Below are 10,681 nucleotides of genomic sequence, written 5' to 3'. Positions count from 1 at the left end.
AATATGTGTAGATGCCAATGCAGAAGTAATGAACATCATTTAAATAGAATCACATTTTCCCGTAGTGCGGAATATTGTGGCACCGTGGGCTGTGTGCCTGCTTAGTTTCTCATCCAGGGAGTAATTGGTGAGGAACAGTTTCAAGACCTGCAATCCCCTCATAAGGGCACTTTGTTTTTAAGCTGGACTTAGACCAAACAGCCCTAGGAGACTGTTTTCTGCAAAGGATGCATAGCCACCCAGTGTCAGACCTGTGGGTAAATTATCTGCATACAAGGACGCAAGCCCAAATATGTTGCCCTTCTATCCCATCTGTCCCTGCAGCCCCAGAAACTACAGTTTCATTATATCATCACACATCTAGGCACCTTAACCCAGCCGCCCTCCAAATTCAATGCAGCTGCTACAATTTTTTAAAAGCCATTTTAAAGTGTTTCCTTGTCCAGGCATTGGCCAGGCTGAGACTTGCTAAGTTTTAACAGAGTGATAGCAGAATGTGCTCTCCTGCTGCCTGAGAGTTTTAGAACCTAGGAAAAGCCGTGTTGTTGTTGCTGTTGTTTAATCGTTTAGTCGTGTCCGACTCTTCGTGACTCCATGGACCAGAGCACGTCAGGCACTCCTGTCTTCCACTGCCTCCCACAGTTTGGTGAAACTCATGTTGGTAGCTTCGAGAACACTATCCAACCATCTCGTCCTCTGTCATCCCCTTATCCTTGTGCCCTCCATCTTTCCCAACATCAGGGTCTTTTCCAGGGAGTCTTCTCTTCTCATGAGGTGGCCAAAGTATTGGAGTCTCAGCTTCAGGATCTGTCCTTCCAGTGAGCACTCAGGGCTGATTTCCTTCAGAATGGATAGGTTTGATCTTCTTGCAGTCCATGGGACTCTCAAGAGTCTCCCCCAGCACCATAATTCAAAAGAATCAATTCTTTGGCAATCAGCCTTCTTTATGGTCCAGCTCTCATTTCCACACATCACTACTGGGAAAGAAGCCGTGTTAGGGCCATTTAGTCCAGCATCCTGTTCTCACACAAGAGCCACCAACACTTACCTTTGTTCTGCATTTCTAGGCACAGGTCCAGGTTTTCCAGGTCCAGATTTGACACTTGGGGCTCCCCCCGCCCCAGTGCTTTCCCCAAGAAAACCCACTCTTTACCACTGAATCTGAGCAAATGGCAATCCACAGAAAACCTGAATTGCTGTTTGCTTCGATTCAGCATTAAAGAGTGAATTTTCCTGGGGAAAGCAGTGAGGCAAAAAAAAGGACTTGGACATGAACTGGGAAAGCATGGACCTCTACCATGGGGGGAAAGGTAAGTGTAGATCAGCCCGCAGTGGCCAACCAGATGTCTAAAGGAAACACACAAGCTGGACCTGAACACAACAGTACTCGCTGCTCCAGCGTTTTCAAGCAACTTGTATTCATGCTGAGTGAAGGTAGAATATCACCATCATCTGCCTCTGGCCTCTTTCTCTCTCTGGGAGCGAGATAGAGCTCAGCTAAGTCTATAGCAGGTGCTAGAGACCTTTGGCCCTCTGAATGTCGCTGAACTACAAACCCTATCAGCCCCAGCAAGCATGATGGAGTTGCAGTTCAGCAACATCTGAAGGGCCAAAGATGCCTCACAACTGATCAAAAGCAATGACACATTGAAGGCAACAGAGGCTAGACCACTTCTCTCTTTGTATATGGTACCAAACTGCCTCAGCAGCTCAGTAGAAATGACTACATTATGAAACCCAACCATTTTCTCATCCAGCCACACTGGGTAGGATCCAATAGCTAATCCCCCCCTTTTCATCAAGCAGTTTTTATCTACATTCAGCTTCCACATACAAGATCTCTTCGTTTGTATTCAGGCTTACAGTAGTGTACAGTCAGAAAAGCCTAACCCTGCAATATTCATCAGAGCATGACCAAATTGTAAATTAACCAGGAGAAACTCAATCAACAGTCTTTGTCTGTGAGGTAGTTTCCAAAATCTTAGCTCATACTTGCAGCTGTTTAATGAAATCTTTTCATTTAGGTTGGGAGGCGGGGAGTCAAAGTTCTGTGTACGTTTGCTTCCCTCCCTTTTTATATAATAAATAGGTCTGTAGTCAAGGCTAATTGTGTATTTTGCTTAGCTGTTTTCTTTTCAAGAAATGTAAGGGTAAAGCCTATGCCTAAAGCACTCGGGGATTATGCAATTGTGTTTTACATGCCTCTTTGCTTAAAAAACTGCAGCCTGCAGGTACATACACAAAGCCCCACCTGTAGGACAGCACAGTCACGTACCTGTGGCTTTATGGAACTCTACTGCTTGATAGCCGCCGCCTTGCAGGTGCTAACAAATGTTTTATTGAGATTCTATACTGTTCTCAGATTGCAGAGATCAAGAGGTGAAGCAGGGTAAAGTGATAAAATATAGCTGTGTCTATAAGTAAAAGAGGAACAGCCTCCATTGCAGGGACAGTTAAAACAATGCATTATTGGAGAGTGACACAACATTCAGTTAAGACATTGGAACAGGAATGCTATCTGACAGGTTGGCCAAACTTGAACCCAAGGAAGGGCCAATGAAGAAATGTAGCATGAGAGAGAGAGAGAGAGAGAGAGAGAGAGAGAGAGAGAGAGAGAGACATTTACAGCTGTCCTGGTTCAAGGAGTCAGTGAGGAGTCTTCTCTGCTCATGCAGATTCCCATATGATTTAGCAACCTGACCTTCCACAGTCCTAAAATGCCAGTGTATGCAATGATGGGCTGCAATCCCAAATGAATAAATACATGCAACCCTCCAAATTAGAAAACAAAAAGAAAGGGACACTTTTGTGGGGTCATGGCAGAACAAGGAGATTTAAAATTCAAGTTGAATATCCTATAGTCTCTTTTACAGATTGCATATCGGCAACCCTCCCTGTCTTTTTATAGAATGTATAAAATGTATAAAACAGCTGGTATGTTGTTTCTCATCTGCCAAAATCCATATTTAAGGAACATTCTAGCCAGCTTTCTTATATTTTAAAATCCTTGAAGCCCATCACCAACAATGCAAAGCTCTCGCACTGGGAACTAGAAGTATAATTATAAAGCCATACTGTCAATTGTGGACTTGCTGTGGAGCTGGAGAAAGCTTTCGACCTTGCTGAGTGGACCTTGCCGTTTTCAATGGCAGATAGCAGGGTAACAGCTCAGGAGCCAGTGTCATATTAGATCATCTAAACCAAGCAATAACCTTCCTAAAAGAAAAGATAAGTGGACATAACAATCTACTTGCTCAATAATACCTAACTGAGCACAAGAATATTGAAATTCCCAGGAATATATGCAGTAGAGGCTGGTTGGGCGGCAAGCACAGGGGAAAGTGGCTCACTGGCTTTGCGACACTGCTCATTGTTGCCGAGTCTCAAGAGGGAGAGGGTCAAGGCAGCAGGGAGCTCAGCACAGCACGGGCACAGCAGTGGGGCCAAGTTGATGCTGCTACCACTGCACCCACACCCTGCTATGCTTCCTTGCCCCTCCCCTTCATGGTAACCACCCCATGCCACCCTGCTGGCCACTACTGGGAATAGGACGGTCAATGTTAGTGTGGTGGAAAAGATGTGTCTTTAGTCTGATTCAGAAGGGCTCTTACTGTGTTCTTATGTTTATCATGGGCAGGTTTTCTTTAAAAACACACACATTTATTTAACGTATATACCTTCTTTCCCTAATGCATTTCATCCCCTATTTATTATGCATCTGCTGTTACAGGAAATGCTTAGAAGTCTAAGCCACAGATTTACCATTTATTATACCACATGCTATAAAAGCAGAAAACGAACAGTCACGGAAGATTCATAAAACTGGTTTGTCCTGAGGTGACTTCATCTGATGATGATGATAATGATGAATCATTCCCTTTGCTGAAAAGCCATCCTCCCTTAGAGGACACTCACATCTGGCTTAAAGCTGGGGGGATTCTCCTTCAAGAAGAAATTTCACCCTACCACTAGCAAGACGAGCAATTATAAAACACTGCAGTAGAAAACACTGGATCGCAGCTCTCTGAGACTCTGATAACACATTCCCCACCACCACCAATGGTTTAATGCAGGGTGGGGAGCTCTCCAGGTATTGCTGGACTCCACCAATACACCCTTTGTCCCAGCCAGCATATCCAATGGTCAGGATTGATGGGAGTTGTAGTCCAGCAACATTATCATTCAGTTTAGACCATCTAATATGGAGCTGGTCCCTTGAGCTGTTACCCTACCACCTACTATCTACTGTTGACCTTGCTGAGTGGATCTTGTCATTTGCGGTGGTGGATGGTAAGCAGTAGCCAATGGGAAGCCTGCAAACAAGACCTGAACACAAGAGCCCTGTCCCATCCTGCAGTTTCCAGCAACTGATATTCAGAAAAATTACTGCCTCCAACCATGGAGCCAGAACATAGCCATCATTGCTAGTAACCCTTGATAGCCTCATCCTCCATGAATTTGTCTAATCCTCTTTGAAAGCCATCCAAGTCGGATGTGACCGTGGGAGCGAGTTTCATAGTTTAGCTAGGCACTGCTTGAAGAAATAGTTTCTTTGATCAGTTATGAAACTTCCAGCATTCAGTTTCATTGGATGTCCAGGAGCTCAAGTGTCATGAGGGGGGGATGGGACTCATCTCCATCCACTTTCTCTGTGCCCTGCATAATTTTATAAACTTCTTTTTAAAATATTTTATTTTCAAGTTTTCAAATTTTATAATCACAATATTTTATAAATTCAATACTTATCCACAAATACAATATGAACTCTCCCCTGCCCCGCCCCTGGTTTCCAACCCCCCCCCCCACAATTTCTGGCATCAATTACATTTCTCCAAACTATTTATTTTCCTTCTTGTTTATCTTAATTTTCAATTATATTCTTTCATAAATGTTATATCAAGCCTGCTAATGTTTTAATATATTTACAGTGGTTGTTTAAATAATTAACAAATATAATTTTATAAACTTCTAACCCTGACACATTCACCCTGAGCATTGCTCATTCTCAACACCAAAGTTATGAGGAAATAGTCAACCCTTTTGATACAATTTGCTTCATTCACATCAAGATCTTCTCTGTCACCTCCCTGATACTAGCCTCATTTAATGTGTTGTTTATAAACTATGCATCATAGTGTTTCAGGGTGCCACTCACTGATCTGCTTAGAACCATCTCTGCTAATACTCACAGGTGAGTCAGTGGATAGGGGAAAGCCAGGCTCACATTTCAAGTCAGTTCGGAAGCTCACTGAGGACCCAAGGTCACATCCACACTATGTATTTAAGGCACATTTAGACCACTATAACAGTCATGGCTTTCCCCAAAGAATGTTAACCCACTGCATAGGTTTGTTGTGGGGATAAAACATCACTTTGAGACCCTTGAAGGAAAAACAAGATATGAATGAAGATATTGTGCCTATGGACTGACATAACCCCAAAGTGTCTTTGAGTTTGATGGCCTATCTAGATAATCATTTTTGCTGATTAGTAAATGAACAGCTGGTGCAGGTATTGTGGTAAATCACTTTCCTAGCACTCAAGCAAAACGGGGCTTTCTCCCTATGGTACTTTTAACCATGGTGTGTGGAATATGCTTATGTGAGCATCAGGAGCACCTCTGGCATGATGTCTGTGACATCACAGGCCATAAGTGACACAAATCCCTTCCATGCAGCAATGAAAGCGCTCACCTTGAAGTTGTCTTGGTTGTAATTTCGAGCTTTCTCAGTGAGAAAGCATCTACCAATTAGAAAGCATCTACCCGTGAGAAATTGCATCTACCAATTAAAACATGCTAATTTAAATTTGTTTGCTTACAAATTTGTGAATTAGCATTAGTGAAATGGCCAGGATAGTTTTGTTTCTCACATGGAAACTTTGGCCTATGTAGGATGCTACGGTGCACATTATTATATCACCCCGGTGGGAATTGCAGTTTGCAGCAGCAGAAACCAACGAAGAGGCTGGGCAAGTACTCGGTGCTCAATTTCTTTTCAGCTGCAATAGGGTACCCCCACAACCTTTTTAGTGCAGCCGTCTACTACCCACTACAGTGAGACTGCCGCCACCCAATGCATGAAGACAAGATGTTGCTAAGCAGGGTCTGTGGCAGCACAGAGCCTTTAAAAACAAAATACTTTTTTTGTCATCTGGAAAGACCCTGACGGATGCTGGATTGATGGAATAAATCAGAAGAGTTGAAGGTTCTTCAGGCTTCTTCCAGATGTTTTGGGTTTAGTAAAAAAGGAAAAGAAAAAGAGTCTGCCCCCCTGCCATCCTCGTAAACGAAACCCACATTTATTTTCATCAAGATTCAATTAAAATCTATCCTTTCCCCCGCAAGGCTGGGTGATGCAAGCTATGAGGCATGGCTTGAAAGCGACCTCATATCATACGCTGCTTGTTCTTTTCTTCAGGAACAACAAAGACAAATCGAAGCAGGCAAACTTCCCAAGGAGCTCAAGTTTCCAAAAGCTCTTCATCCATAGCTAGGTCCAGATTTCTGAGAGAGCCGACTGCTGACACCTGAAATATCATAGCACAGACAGAGGGTGTCAGTGGCACGCCAGAAGCTATTAGCTGTAACACAGGCATAGGTCTAAACCCAAGATGCCCTGGGCAACCCCCAGGGAGAAGCAACCGTTCAAGTCCTAGAAACAGGTCTTCTTCATTTCATAATGCTGAAAAAGTTTCTGTGCAGCAAAAATGCTTGCTAAAAACCTCATTAAGTGTATACAGGAGCTGGTAGGGCACCCAACATGGCTGAAAACAAGAACATTTCTTCCAATGCCTTAGTCAAAATCAGAAAACCCCCACAGTGTAGGGGGGGGGACCATAGCTTAGATGTAGATCTTACACTTTGCATGCAGAGGGTCCCATGCTAATATCCTGGCATAAGAATAGGGATGGAAGAGAAAGTCAAAGCCAAATCTAGCAAATCTGCACTTTCCGAAACAATATGAGAACTGAAGCACAGGGAGCCTTCAAAATTCACACGGACCAGAATTTTGTGAGGTAGTTTTCCAACCAGCCAATGTTCACAAAAATGCATATATTAGAGGAAAGTGTTGATTGGAATAAAGATATTAGTAAAAATAGCATACAGTATGCATTATGATAGAGGAAATTGCTTGCTATAATGTGTGTATCAGTAAAAACTGCATATTAAAATGTGTTTGTTAGGAGAAATCGGCACTAAAATGTGTATCAATTTTTTAAAATGGAAAATGCAAATGGCTTCAAAATGGGGAGAATTTAATTTAAGATAGAGGGGGAAAGAACCCAAGAAAACTAAAATGGGCAGATTTCCCATTCCTAGCTAGGAAATTATTATGTACAAAGCATGGGCCACTAGCCTAAGTGTAAGGAAAGCCTCCTAGGAACCTGGTTTTTTTTGCAATTGTCAGGGAGATCCTGATAAGCTAAAAGCTTTGTGATAAAGTTCTTTACCTGGTAAGATAAAGTCCTTGATAAAACCCTGATAAGATAAAGCCTTAGGGTGCAGCCACACCCCCCCCATGCTAAATGAGTTTGGTGTACTTGCACGGTCTTCCCACCATGAACTGTGAGACTCAGTTAGGATGTGGACCGAACTACACATTACACACCAATGTGCCCCTGCTTATTTGGAAACCATGACTGGCTGGCTCCAACAACCACCCAGGAGATCTGAGCCTGCTTTAAATTTCTCATCCAGACATGTCCTTGTTGTGTGACCCCAGTAAAGAACGCAAGCATGAGCCAGCATTAAGAAGGGGGACTGAGTCAATGAGAAGGAGATGGCTGCCTTGAGAACGGGGTGAAGAAACTGGTGATGACTCTCTGTTTGCAATGTGGCTGTCAAGGTGACAAAAGAGACTGCAGGTAAGCTGGAACCTCTGTTCTACGATAGAAAGGTTTGTGGAAAGCAGAATCTTCAGTGCATGGAGAAACCTACAACCTGAAAAGAACCCGATCACCCCACCCTACTATAGATCTTGCCAGTTTCTATTTTTGTCCACCTGATCAATTCCTGAGCAGGGGTTTTCCTTGCCTGCCTACCAGGCTCCACCCTGTCCCCAGAGGCAGATGGCACACAGCCAAGCGCCTCTTTCTTTCCTCTGTGGCATGAGCCTATTCAGCCCTTCCCCGTGCATAGTCCACACAAGCCCCACAATGAAACATCCAAGTGTATTCTCAGACTCATTTCCCTGCATTTGCAGGCTTCAGCTTGCTCCAGGATGAAATAGGCAGTGTCTGGGGGCCAGAGCAAAGGAGCCTTAAGGAAAAGGAGAAACTGCTATGCAGTGTTTAAGCTTGGTTGTGGCAGAGTCTGGAAAGAATGAAGAGAAACTGAAAGACAGTTGGCATTGCCCCATTCTGCTCAAACAGCCCTGGAAGAAGTGCATGCTAGCATCACCCTACCTTGTAGCCACACATTGTATCAGTTTCTTTTGCTTTTAATCTAAACAGGATCTTCAGAGTCTTGACTTAAAATGCACATCATTTCCCCCCGTCAATTAAAACCACATTCAGTACCTACCTTTCATTGCCCAGAAATCCGAACGCTACAGAGCCTGGAAAACAGACTTTATGTGTTTGTACTGCCGTTCTAGAGTTAGCCAACATTACTCCAGAAGTGGATGTGGACACCCCAGTTTTTCTACTGGCAACTTGTCAATCTAGAGTTGTTAAGAGTTTAATGTGAGAAGGCCATTTCACTTATGCTAATTCACAAATTTGTAAACATAATATATTAGGGTGACACACCTTAACTGGTTGAATCTGCAATTCAGTCTTGTTCACACCAACCTGAGAGTTAGCCCTGCTGCACATAGTTCTGAGAAAATATACATAGGACTGCGTTGTACAGCTTTTAGCAGGAATTTCAGCTGAGGGGAATTTCCGGCACCCGGAGTGGTGCACATGCTGTGCACCTGGTGGGCGGGACCATGGGGACGAAGCACCTATGGGGGCAGAGCAAGCCACCCATGGGGGGGGTGGAGTGAGCCGCCCATGGCAGGCTGCTTCCTGGGCGGGGGGGGGGGGGAGCCACGCCGTTTTGCCAGCAGCCTTCCTCCCTTCCCTCTTCCTTTGACAGCTAGGGGGTGGCCTCCCCCCTGGAAGCTGCCCAGGAGCGGAGGAAGGGGTGGTGGGGGCGGTCCACCCCGGGTGTCATCACTGAGGGGGGTGACATTTGGGGTGCCGTCTGCCCGTGATTCCCAAACCTCCCCCAAGCTGTCAAAACAAAGGGGGAAGGCCGCTGGCAAGGCAGCGCAGCTTCACCCCTCCCCCTACCATTCGGAGTAGGCTTGGGAGTTGTGGACGGGTGGCACGCCGAATGTCACCCTCCTCAGTGATGACACCCGGGGTGAACCGCCCCCACCGCCCCCTTCCTCCGCCCCTGGGGGGAGGGCAAATTATTATCAGCAAGGCTGATCACTCTTGTTGTCATGTGTGCATTAGGGATTTAGTGCTGGTATAATATTACTGTGAGGTTTCCTTGCTCACAGATCAAGAATGAAACCTCAAGAGATCCAGAATGTGAACCCAGGTTGAGGAAATGAGGAGATGCCCCTTGATCACAGGAACCATACAGCCACTCTAAAGCTGTGTACACACATCACCTCCAAAGCACATTCTTTCCCTCAAAGAGAGCACTGTAGTTTGTTAAGCGTTGCTGGGAATTTTAACTCGGGCCTCATCTGCACTATACATTTAAAGCAGTATCATACCACCTTCAATGGTCATGGTTTCTCCCAAAGAATCCTGGGAACTGTTGTTTGTTAAAGAGTGATAAGAGTTGTTCGGAGAACCCTATTTCGCCCAGAGAGTTACAGTTCCCAGAGTTCCCTGGGAAGAGGGATTGATTGTTGAACTACTCTGGAAATTGTAGCTTTGTGAGATACGTAGGAGCCACCAAACAACTGTCAGCACCCTTAGCAAACTACAATTTGCCTGTTCTGACCTCTGAGCTCATGTTATGGATGACTGCTAGTCCCCTGCCCCCCGAGACATAATAGCAGCATCTTATGCTTTTAGTAGTGTCAGTAAGAATAGGGTTTTAGGCCTCTGTTTTGGGGAACAGTTAGGGACTGACAACACCACAGATAAGGTATCTCTTTTCCAAAGGGATCAAGGCTGCCCTTGCTAATGAACAGTCGCTCAAAGTCACTGTCTCTGACATCCAGGAAAACAGCTTCTCAAGAAGCCAAACACAAGAGCCTGAAGAGGGAGAGCTTGACACTTACCCAACTGCCTTGGGGTATGCAAGGATGGGAGCTCATTAGGAAAGAACTAGCTGTGCTGTGCCAGCTGATTTTGCTGAAAACACTTCTGTAATGAGGGCCAGCTTGAGCTCACCTGAGCATCATCAACCTGATGCCGCGACTTACTGTAGGCTCTTAGGCTGCCATTGTTACCACCCCCCCTCCACATACACACATGCATCTCATGTGCTTTCCATGGGATTACCAGTGAACACCCAGACCCAACCTCCCTCCAGTAGGGATGTTTCTTAGCTGAAAGGGTCTTCATCAGGCTCCCCATAAATATTTCACATTCACAGTCTCTGGGCGTAACTCAAAACCCATTTATTACCCATTCACCCATATTTGTTTACACAAAGCTCTCTTGAAGGTTATACAATGTCCGCTGTTTATTGAGCATTCATCCTATGTGTCTGTGTGGAGGTTATACA

General features: G+C 44.8%; 1 long non-coding RNA gene across 1 annotated transcript; it reads right to left on the bottom strand.

Annotated features, from left to right (window-relative positions):
• Window positions 1-6,288: 6,288 nt before the first annotated feature.
• On the bottom strand, window positions 6,289-10,329 carry LOC309363905. The gene is made up of 3 exons (XR_014165637.1): window positions 10,233-10,329; window positions 8,752-8,821; window positions 6,289-6,528 (listed from the first exon to the last, which is right to left on the bottom strand). It is a non-coding gene; the product is annotated as an uncharacterized lncRNA (long non-coding RNA).
• Between the last annotated feature and the right edge of the window lie 352 nt (window positions 10,330-10,681).

This window comes from Podarcis melisellensis (genome assembly GCF_964234715.1).
Source record: "Podarcis melisellensis genome assembly, chromosome: 2".
Taxonomy (NCBI): domain Eukaryota; kingdom Metazoa; phylum Chordata; class Lepidosauria; order Squamata; family Lacertidae; genus Podarcis; species Podarcis melisellensis.
This window is presented reverse-complemented; position numbering and strand designations above follow the sequence as displayed.